Below are 12,077 nucleotides of genomic sequence, written 5' to 3'. Positions count from 1 at the left end.
ATTAATGTAAGCGAAACAATCTGGATGACAGCGACGCAGATGCGTTTCCATTTCGTGTATCCCAAATTAAATTCATTTCAATTATACGCCAGACAGTCTGACTGTCCCTCTGCCTGTCTCTCTGTCTGTCTGGGGCTGGCAAAAAAAGCAGCGCTGAAATCAATCAGATTCTGCAATAATAATAACAACAACAACAACTCGCGGGTCAGCTACGAAAATGGTTGCGGCTGTTAGAACTGAAATTATTTGTGGTTGAGCGACGGCAAAGGTTTAATCCAAAGGTTGCCTGCAGATTGCGACACAAGTATTTAGATGGAAACGGGGGCGCGGCACGCCCCCAAGCCCACAACACCAGCGACTGTCACTGTTAATGCTAAGCGAGCATTTTAAGGTTGGGCTCTGAGCCCAACACGCTGGTTGCGGTTCGTCTGCTGCCGCCGCTTTTCAAGTGTGTTGTTTGTTCAACGAGTTTTCCACATCCAAAATGCTTAGCCCCAAATAATAACGACTTAGAATGAGTGTGCTCGGCTGTGAGATACCCATTTTGAGTAAAACCGTACAGTATTCATTTTAAAATATAATTTGGTATATTATATATACCGCAAAAATACTAAAAATGTGACAAACGATACATTTAGTATATTTATATGAATAATAGATAGGCTGGGTGGTATTAAATTTAAAATATACCAGATTAATATACCGAAAAAGTACTAAAAATATACCAGATACTATATTTGGTATATTGATATGAATAAAAGCAAAACAGTGTGGTATTTATTTTAAAATATACCAAAATAATATACCACAAAAGTACTTAAAATATACCGAATAACATTATTGACATATTTATATGAATAAAAGCAAAACAGAGTGGTATTCATTTTAAAATATATCAAATTACTACACCGCAAAAATACTTAAAGATTATACCAAAGGCTATATTCGGTATATTGGCATAGTACTAAATATACCATAGATTACTAAGATATACCATGCATTTCTATATTGTAAATATACTAAAGAATACTATTATATACCAGGCATTTCCACATTCTAAATATACCATAGATTACATAAATTATACCAGGTATTTCATGGATGCACACAGTTATAAGACCCTTCTACCCTATGGGTAGTGGGTATATAAATATATACCGTAAGTACCAACTCAAGCATGGCCAATGCTCCGTTGCTGTTACTGCAAGAGTGGAGCAATTTAGTTACTTTATTTTTGTTGTGTTTTTTTTTTTGAGTATCCAGTATTCTATAAGATTTAATTACGACGTCCTCTGCCTTGCCTCTTTCACCTGCACTGGCTCTAGCTCTGGCCGAAAAAAAAAGTTACAAAAAACAGTTACGCTTTGTATTTTGTGGAAGTTTAAGTTTTTTTTTGTTGAGCCGCCTAAATGCTGCCCCGTTTGTTGGCCCCCATTTTGGTATTGTTCTGCTGTTCATGAGCTTTGCACTTTTGTAAAAATGTTTGACACAGTTTCTGGGTCGTTTCGCTGCCGCTTCGGTTGCTGAGATTGAGACTTTTCGCTTTGGTCTTTAAATAAATGCCATTATAAGTAGTTCTGCTTTGAGATGTCTCTATGCTGGCGTGAAATTCTAAGAGCTACCAAAAAATGAAAGCCATGCCCCGAAAATATCGCAAGTCATGTTCTGGAAAGCGTAACAAAAGAAGCCAAAGAAAATTGTATCTCTTAGTATCTTTTCGTATCTTCTCACTCGCATCTGTCCCACACACACAAACACACACAGTATGTGAAACAGTTGGCAACTAAATTACATCCGACATATGAGGAAAAATACAAGACATACGCGCTAAACTAAAGCGATTTTAATAATGCGTATCGTTTACACTACACAGACTTTTATAACTCATTAACCTTTCCGCCTAGAAACTTCTATCTTTCCCATCTTTGTATCTTTTTCTTTCTTTCACTCGCTCTCCCCAGGTGAGCGTCTAGCAGCCAATGTTTGGTTGCTCTGTGTTCTGTTTGTGTTTGTTCAAGTAATATCTCTGGCTTCTGTGTCACTGGCACAGCCAAAGAATCGTTTGTATCTTAAAGATACACACAGCACAACATTCGAAGCGACGACGCTTAATGTGCTTCATTTGACTCGCATGATTTTCACATTTTGCTAGCGTCAATTAAAATTTCGATTTTTGATTAATCATGCAGTTTAATGGCATAAACAACAATAATATCAAGATCAACGCAAACAACAAAAGTGCTTTAATTTTTTATTGAGTGTCGAAAAAAAAGAAAATAACAACCGCATGAGACGGAGAAAATGTTTAGAAAATCAAAAGTTCTATTTTATGTATCGTAACTTTTGCTTGTGGAGTATCTAACGGTCTCTGCAGTTACTTTCTCATTTGAAGAGAGAGAGAGAGTGCAACGACCGATTAAAATTATATCGTTAAGTGCAACGGAAATGTGTGTGCACAATGCACTGCAGCTTATAATAATAAAAATCATAATCTACATACCGAAAAGGAATATCATAGGAATGGCTTTGGTGAAAGCCAACTACGATTCACAACTGGGCAATCAAAACAAACCTCAAGTGCGACTTCGACTGTGATGATACAACAAATGTAACAAGCTAGGCATACAAAGTAAAGATCCGACATTCAAGACCCTTCCCCTCTTGTAGTTTCCCCTCCCTGTTGGCATGTGCTGCGGCTTCCTGGTCTCCAGTGTCGGATGCGCTGCTTTGCATACTAATGGAAGATAAGTTATTTTAGGTATTTAACACACAGCGCTCGCCCAGCAAATATGGAAACGAGACCTGAGACTGGGTGTGATGTGTATTCGAGACTTCGAGTGTATTCATGAGTAGTTTGACTAGTTTGAGTTACGTTCAACTGAGCATAATTTACACCAATGCAAACTCAAAACAAGTAAGAAAGTTACAGTCGAGTGTGCTCGACTGTGAGATACCCGCTACCCATTTTTAATAAAGGCAAAATATTGCGGTATCATTTTGAAAATATACCGAAAATACTTAAAAAAAACTAAAAATATACCAAATGGTATGTTTGGTATATCAATATAATACCACATTCAAAATATACCATAGACAGCTCAATATACCAGATTGTCAGCCAAAGTAACTAAGACCCTTATAAGTAGGCGTTTTTGCCCATACAAAAGTATTTCTTTTATAACTTCCACAATTTTTATCTGATCGCAACCAAATTTTCAGGAATCATAACTACTATAGTTATTATTATATATACCAAAACTCGCAACTCTAGCTTTAAAATTACGCTTGTTATTCGATTTTTTGATTTGCGGGGCGGAAGTGGGCGTGGCAAAATTTGAAACAAACTTGATCTGCGTGCAAACATAACAAATGCTGTCGAAAAAAAATTATAGCTCTATCTCTCGTAGTCTCTGAGATCTAGGTGTTCATACGGACAGACGGACGGACACACAGACACACAGACGGACAGACGGACATGGCTATATCGTCTCGGCTGTTGACGCTGATCAAGAATATATATACTTTATAGGGTCGGAGATGCCTCCTTCTACCTGTTACATACATTTCCTGCCGGCACAAAGTTATAATACCCTTCTACCCTATGGGTAGCGGGTATAATGATACGAGCCAATTATTTAACTAATCGTGGATACCCAACAACTAAAGTCGATGGCTGTTGGGGAGCTGTTGGGAGGTCAGCCCATGAAAATAAACAAGTTTGTGAATCACTTGGAAACGAGATTATTTACATTCTCTAGGTCGAAGTGTTCATGCTCTCTCTCCCACTCTCAAGTATGAGAGAATTCTCGGTTCTCGATTGTTAAATTGTTAAGCAATTTGCATTAATTGAGTGCGAGAAAACATTGTCTTCAGTCTCAGACAAATCAATTGAGGGCTTTCAATTAAAGTCAAGATTCAAATTGATTACCAGCTTTGCGTGTTTCTTTTGGGTAAGGGTATTGAAACAGTCGACTGTGATTATGTATTTCATTTGCTGTTGCAATTTAATGCACGAAAATTTCATTGACACAGTTTTTAAAGTTTTGTTTCTTGTTTCTTGTTTTTATTTTATTTCACAGTGGTTTTTCCTCAACGACAAAACTCGTCTGCAACTGTAAATAAAAATCAAATAACTAAAAGTTTGCCAGACCATCTTGTATCTTTGTTAAGCATATGCAAATTTATGTAGAACGCACAAGATTTTGATTGCCCGGGTCGTTCTCTTCTTTTCTGGTACTCAACCGGTTCTCATGCAAGACATTCCAAGAAGAATGCACGACGTCGACGACGACAACGATCAATGACTTCATTTCAATCAATGCGAAAGAACTTTCACAATCAGCTAATTGATGTATCTTTGGAAGACAGTTCAACAAAATTATCTAAACACGCAAATTATATAAATATACCGCATTAATATACCGCAAAAAATACTAAATATATGCCATACGCTGTATTTGGTATATTGATATGAATAAAAGCAAAACGGTGTGGTATAAATTTTGAAATATACCGAATTAATATACCACAAAAATACTAAAAAAAAAAATACCAGTGGCTATATGTGGTATATTGGTAATACAAATATACAAAATAACATAATTGGTATATTGATATGACTAAAGCAAAACAGTGTGGCATAAATTTTAAATTATGCCAAATGAATGCATCACAAAAATACTTAAAATATACCATTTGCTATATGTGGTATATTGGTATAGTACTGCATTCTAAATATACCATAGAAGAATGCAAGACAACGATCAATGACTTCATTTCAATCAATGCGAAAGAACTTTCTCAATCAGCTAATTGATGTATCTTCGAAAGACATTTCAACAAAATTATCTAAACACGCAAATTATATAAATTGGCCAAAACACCCGACGCTACACTCTTTGCTATACATATTTATATTTGATCTACATAATGTTATACTATATACATATCATTTCTGTGTGCTCGTTCATTAACATTCAATGCAAATCTCGTCGCGTCTCGCACGTTTCTGTGTAGTTTACATTTTGCAGTCACTGTTTATTGGCGTTTTTGTTATTTTGATGTCACGTCATTTATTTCGGGTGCCGCTTGCAATATTTTGTTTTTATTTCTAGTTGATTTCCTGCTGCCAGAGAGCACAACAAATTTGGGCATCGACAATTGTCATTTATCGGCTTGGCTCCCTTTGAAGTTTACTTGTTTTTTTCGATGGGGGAGATTTGTTGCTAATAGAAAAGACTATTTCATTTCGCAAACGTCGTTACATAAACGTGACATTTACTTAGCTCGCAATTGTTTCAGTCTTCAGTTCATTATAATTTATTACTATTACTTATTATGCTTATTGTTATTGTTATTGCTATTGTTATTGCCATTGTTGTTGCTACTATTTGTTTCTGCTTTTATTTTTCAGTTACTCTTGCCTCAGCTTTTCTCGTTCAAAGCCCACGCGATGTGTCGACATCACAAGCATATTATATATATTATATATATTTCGACAAAGCTGACTGCAGTTGCAGCAAAATGATATCATTTAATCAGCGAGTTCTTCTTATCAGTAAATTGTGCTCCACATTCGCTGATAACGAAATTACCAAGAAGCCGAAGCTTACACGTCAAATTCAAAGGCAACAGGTGAATGTCGACGAAAAGCTTTTCTAAACGTCGCCTGTCCACAAAAAGCTTAAAACTTTCCATGCGCCATCTATGCAGAATCCTTGCGAAGCGCGCTTAGATTTGAGCTTTTAGAAAGTTTCGCTTGCCATAAATCGAGCATTAAGCTTGGAAGCGAGGGAATTCAACTTAAAATTTATAATAAATTGCGAAATAATGACAAAAATTGCTTTTCAATGCAAACTGAGAACTGGAAAAAACATTAAAACGAAATAACGTATAATGAGAAAGGAATGCTGAGTTTAGCAAGCTGCAAATTAAATACCCTAATAAACAAAAAGTTCTAAGAAATAGTCAGCATTTATATATTCAATCGAAGGGGAACTAAAAAAATAAGCTAGCTTGGCAAGTTTTATGAGGATAACTCTAAGAGTGCGAAACTAGTTGGCAAATAATCGCATGGACGGACGGAACGACGGAATAAGCGAAGTTTCACACCTTTCGACATAATTATAAGACCCTCTGCAGAGTATGGAAATGAAGAAATCGCGAGTAATGTGCTTTATTGTATAATTCTGCGTGCTTGCATTATTTCGTTTTCTTTTTTGTTGTGTTTATCTTATGCTGCAGTTAAAACAACAGTTAGTCGGAAGAGAATCGGTCGGAAAGAAAAAGAAATCGACACAAAGAACCTGTACTTTGGGTTGGGCTCGGTTCTTTGGTCTTGGGTCTTGGTATCGTGGTATCAGTCAGGTAACGGTAAATGGGAACCCTCATGTGACTATATAAAAAGCCACAACAGAAACAATCGAAACTGCGACTGTGGCAGGTATTAAACGTCAATGTCAAAAATACATTTAATAAATCGTTTGGCTTAATATTTTGCTGTATGTTTATCGCGTGTCATTTTTCCAGTTTTGATTCGATATGAATTTCCCCATGGCTAATATATCATAAAGAAGCGGACAGCTCGTCAATTTTTAATGCAATCAAATGCCGGCAAACAACATTATATTAAAATTGATCAAATGAAAATTGTGGGCAATTACAGCAGATTCATTCCGATACATAACAATGATATATTGCTCTCGCTTCGCGTGACTCTTGATGACTTCAGACCACATCGACTATATACTATATATATAGTATATAGTTGTTATATCGATGTGACAGTCGAATAACTTCATGCTGATCTTAACTTGTGCGAACATGTGAAATGCGCAAATTGAATAGATTAATCCTAATTATTTAGATAAATTTACTCTTGCTGCTGCTGTTGGATTAAGTAACTGATTTAAGAGTGCTTCCAAGCACGCAACTTAAACGATTTAATAGACTTCGAAGCTAGGAAAAAAACCACAAAAAACAGCGCAATCAGCAACTACAAGATTTATGACTCTTAAAGTACACATTTTACACAAATCGCTAAGTAAATGTCAGCTTAAGTGAAGTTTTCAGCGATGTAAAAAGAAACCTCCGAAAATACTGAATTTCAACTCAACATAAAAATAAAATCAACTATTGTTTTGCGAGCATGTGAAGCTTTGCCCAACAAAATATGAATTGAATACGGATTGCGCAGACATTCATCCAAATGTTTGAGCCAGTTATTGTTGTTGCTGTTGTTTTTTGGGGCTATAAACAAAGGCCAACAATGAGCTGGAAAAAAAACGTGCTGATTAATGTTCCGCACACTACAAATGGCATAGGTCAGTTACACTAATTGAAATAGAATGTTTGAGGCCAGTTGCTGTTTTTATTATTTCTCTGCTTCTCTGTTTTCTGTTTCGCTCTGGTTTCATCCATTGAATACTCGTGGGTGCTAAGATCACATGAGAGGCGCACGATCAGTTTACATTGCGTATGCTTTTTTTGTTTATTCGTAGATACGAATGTGAGTGTGTTTTTGAGTGGCTTGTGAATGGGCACTCGATTCACCAACTACTTTAGAGTAAGGGGCTGTAGTTTAGAAAGCACCAACTCTTAACATACGAACGTTCGAGTAAGTAGCTCCTTTCACTTTAGAATGCGACTGAGCCAAGTGAAAGTGCAACAGGCAACGCGATGCGATGCGATGAACAAACTGGCAAAGTCATCTCAGCGCATAAACGAGTTTAATACCATGGGAAGAGTCAAAGAAGTCAACAGGCAAAGAAGTGATTAATCAAAAGGATGAACTCACTTAAAGCTGAGATTAATAAGCTTTCTAAAAGACTATAATATCTTTCATAATATTCAGGTTGAGTATAAGAATAAAGAATGAGCTCAGCTATAACTAACACTCTTTCACTCAAACACAGTATGAATATTTAAAATTTCTTACATCAGTATTAGAAGTCAATGATATTATTGAAAAGAGTAACTCAAATAAAGCTTATTTAATTCTGATTTTTAAAAGAATATATTCAAGATTTGTTTAACTAAACTTGACATCAAAATAGTAATAGTGTTTTTATTGAATATGTATACATATAGAAATGTATGTATATATATAAAATATAGAAAATATATTCTATATTTCAAAATATTTCTTAAAAAGATTTCACTAAAAAACAACATATTCAAAGTTTCTTACATAAGTATTAAAAGTCAGTGATAATATTGAAAAGATTAACTCAAATCAAGCTAATTTAGTTGTGATATCTAAAAGAATATATGAAACATTTATTTAACTATAGTTGACATCAAAATAGTAAATGTTTTTAATATATAGAAATATATAATATATAGAAAATATATTCTATATTTCAAAATATTTATAAAAAAGATATCACTAAAAAATAATATATTTACAGCTCCGTACAATTTCAATTAGAACTCAGTGATAATGTTGAAAATTTTGACTCAAATCAAGATAATTTCATTCTGATTTCTAATAAAATATATTTAAGATTTGCTTAAAAATAGTAAATGTTATTATTGAATACGCCAAGCTACGCTAAATATAAAAAACTGGTTTTTCTAAGAGATTATAATATTTGCTTTTTAAAAATATGTTAATTATAGATTAATTATAGAGTTATTTTTGATGTCAAGGTTAAACTCAACTAAAGTAAATATTGCAGAAATTGCTTAAAGAGAAAAAATATTTTCTTTTCCCTTGAGATGACATCAACAAGTGTCAAGAAAGCAATAAAGTGCATAGGAATTTGCAGAGTGACTTGGCACAAAAAAGCTCTCAAGGATGCAATTGACGTTGGCTTGGCAACAGCCGCTTGAGCTTTTTGGTGGTCTAAGCTTTTCAATGCCCTGGAGCTTAAGAAAGAAAGTCAAAGTGCAGCTGACAGCTGAGAGGATGAGATTGAGGATGAGAGCGAATCACGTGGCTGGCAAAAAACAAGAGAGAGCGTAAAACGAAGAGAGAGAGAGAGGAAGAAGGATGAGAACTTCGCATGCGTGGCAAATGTCAAAACAAGCAAAGCTTTTGATTGTTGTTATTGTTGCTGCTGCTGCTGTTGTTTGTTGTTGTGTTGTGTGTTTGCGCCTGGTGTGAGTTTGTTGTTTATTGTTGGCCTGATTTGACGAGGGCACTGTTACACACACGCACACTCACACACACAGAGAGAGGGAAGAAGAAGAAGAAGAAGAAGGAGAGCCCATTGCAGTGCGACATTGATTGACATGATGAAGTGGCAAATGCAGCACTTGAGAGCTGAACACTGTGCACTGTTCACTGTTCACTGCTAAAGAGTGCTGCCCACTTTAAGCACAGTCCCAAGTGGGCGTGTCAAAAGGGAAATGCAAATGGGAGCGGAGATTGGGCGCAACTAAGTCATGTGGAACAGAAAAACACAAACAACACAAATGTCGCATCGCGTCACGTTGTCTGGGGACAGAAACTAACATAAATAAGGCGCCACAGCAGCAGCCACACCCCCCTTGGCAAGTGAGAGGGCGCCAAGGTTAGGATATTCAGAAGGGGGAGGAAGGTGACAGCGAGTGCGTGGGGAGCGCTGTGGTTGGAGGTCATTTTGTCAGCAGCTTGTGCAATCAGCTGTTGCTAATGAAAAGCGTTAACAAGCCCCAGAGTTCAAGGCAGGCAAGGAGCAGACACCGACACACACACACACTCACACACATACACACATTCTCACACACAGACTGGCATTAAAAGTCAGCCTTTATTGATTTTCTAGCCGTTTTTTACGCTGCTCGAAAATTGGCAGCTCGAGGAATTTCCAGGAAGCAACGAAGAGAGGGGGGGAGTGGGGAGACTGATTACAACTAAGCTACAGCTAAGTGGCTAATTAGCTAATTAGCGATTAACTTACCACACTCCAACGTTTTGATGTCGATTCCGATTTCAATTTCAATTTCAATGCGATGAGGTTTTAAATGTAACTTTTTTACATATATATGTTATTAATTTCTTTTTCTTTTACTGTTTACGCTTTATTGCACTCACAATAATTTATGTGCAGTTTCTTTTCATTTGTTGCAATCTCTTGTATATATATTTTATTTATCTGTAACTATTTCCGCTTTGAATTAAATGCAATTGCCAATGAAATTATTATACATTATTATTACACATATAGATTTCAGTTGCACTCGCGAACAATTTGAGACTTTTGCACACGCCAAGTATTCATATATTATATATATAACATATTATTCAGTTGACCGCGGGGTCAGAGATAAGAAATTTGAGGAGGAGATAGAAAATAGACTAACTGCTTTCCTTATCAAAACACACTTGCAATCAAAATGCTGACACAGTGGGAAAACACCAACTGGCAACTGAGCAAATTGAACAACAATGCAATCAACAAACACACACAAACACACGAGACACAACACAAAACAACGAAAGAAACAACTGCAACTTGTAGTACACGTTTTGTACTCGACTTTATTCATTCATACGCTGTTTACCGCTGTTTAGTTCAAAGCAGAACAACACAAACGATAATGATAACGGACAAGCAGACAAAGCGAGAGGTGGCGATGGAGAGTGTGGGAGCGGTAGAGTGGGAGAGAGACACCGGTGATATACACACACACACACACACACATGCTTCGACTTGTTTATTCTACTAGTTTTAAGCGCCTTAAGTACTCAGTACTGAGTTTTTTATTGTTATTGCAAGCAATTTCACCGCATCAAACAATTTCACTTTGCACATCAAAAAATCTTGTTGTTTTGACAACCAAATCGCCAACGCAAAAAACCAACAACAGCAACAACAACAACGATCCGTGAACTTGAGCTGCCAAAGAAATTGTTGTTGGTTTCTCTCTATGAATTGATTATTATAGTGTGGTGCCTGTGTGTTGGTGTGTAAAAGTTATCAAAGTATTTGGATATTTTTAGAATTATTTATGCACTGCACAACAGTTGTAGTATTAAAATATTATTGGCTATTTTATTATTAAACTTTTTTTGTGGTTTTTGCAGCCCGCAACTTGTATAAAATGTGTTGTATTTGTGCGATGTCAAAAGAGAGGCGAGCGTGAGAGAGGTTAAAGCTAGCGCGCGTGGGAGATGAAAGATGAGAGACGCAGAGAGCCAGAGCGAGAGAGCGCGCACAAGCACAGGCCACAGGCAGAAGTAGAAGTCGAAATAGTAGTAGGTAAGAGGGAGACGCAATCAAGACGAGACGAGGCTGGCTAGACCTAAAACCAAAAACCGAACCGAATAGCGCAAACGGCGAAACCCAACAACTAAACACAAAAGTAACAACACACAGCGCAAACACTAAACGAACCGTGCGCGTCGACGTCTCGGACATCACAGCGGCACCAAGTTCCGATAACAACTGACTGCGGCACAGCAGCGGCTCGTCGAGTTTTGTTAGTGGGGCTTTGCGTTTGCCTCTGCTTGTGTCTTTGCTTTTGTGTTTGCGTTTGCTTTTGCTTTTACCTACGTATGCTGTAGTTGAACTGCGACTGTACGATGGTATGTGTGTGTGTGTGCTAGTGCTCAATCAATTGACAAAAGTTTTGCAGGGGGCTTAGCTTTTCATTTACGACGTCGCTCGCTCTCTCTCTTGTGGCGCTCTCTCAACTTGCGCTTGCTCTCACTACGTGAGTTTGGCGTGCGCTCTCTCAGCTAAACAGCTGTTTAGTTTATACAAAATGTAAACAGACTGTGAAAAAAGCTTCTTTTTGGCTTTGCTTTGCTCCTCTCACAATTTAATTGAAAATAATTGTAATCAACGGTATAGGCAACGGCGACAGCTGAAACAACAGTAAATGCAACAAAAACAAAAGCCAAGGTAGACGGAAACGAGTTTCTTACAAAGTGACGGAGGAGGAAGAGGAGGAGGAGGAGGAGGTGCTGTGACCCAGGAGGGGGGCCACAAATTGTGTGTTACCCTATTTCAACTCGACGAATTGTAATTTCGCTTGTCGTCGCGTCGGACCCAAAAATTTGTGTCACACACTAACCGAAAAAAATAAAGGCGAAACCGAAATAGACGAAAACGGACGCCAAAGAATTTCTCAGCTGGCTGCACACACAG

General features: G+C 37.0%; 1 protein-coding gene across 1 annotated transcript in view; it reads right to left on the bottom strand.

The window, feature by feature from the left end:
* Positions 1 to 11,374, bottom strand: part of LOC133835900 (uncharacterized) — a 73,359-nt gene extending 61,985 nt beyond the window's left edge. Inside the window, 2 exon segments of the mRNA XM_062266061.1 lie at positions 9,885 to 10,094; positions 11,322 to 11,374. The gene's annotated coding sequence lies outside the window, so the exon portion shown is untranslated.
* Positions 11,375 to 12,077: the final 703 nt, after the last annotated feature.

This window comes from Drosophila sulfurigaster, chromosome 2R, assembly GCF_023558435.1.
Source record: "Drosophila sulfurigaster albostrigata strain 15112-1811.04 chromosome 2R, ASM2355843v2, whole genome shotgun sequence".
Classification (NCBI taxonomy): domain Eukaryota; kingdom Metazoa; phylum Arthropoda; class Insecta; order Diptera; family Drosophilidae; genus Drosophila; species Drosophila sulfurigaster.
This window is presented reverse-complemented; position numbering and strand designations above follow the sequence as displayed.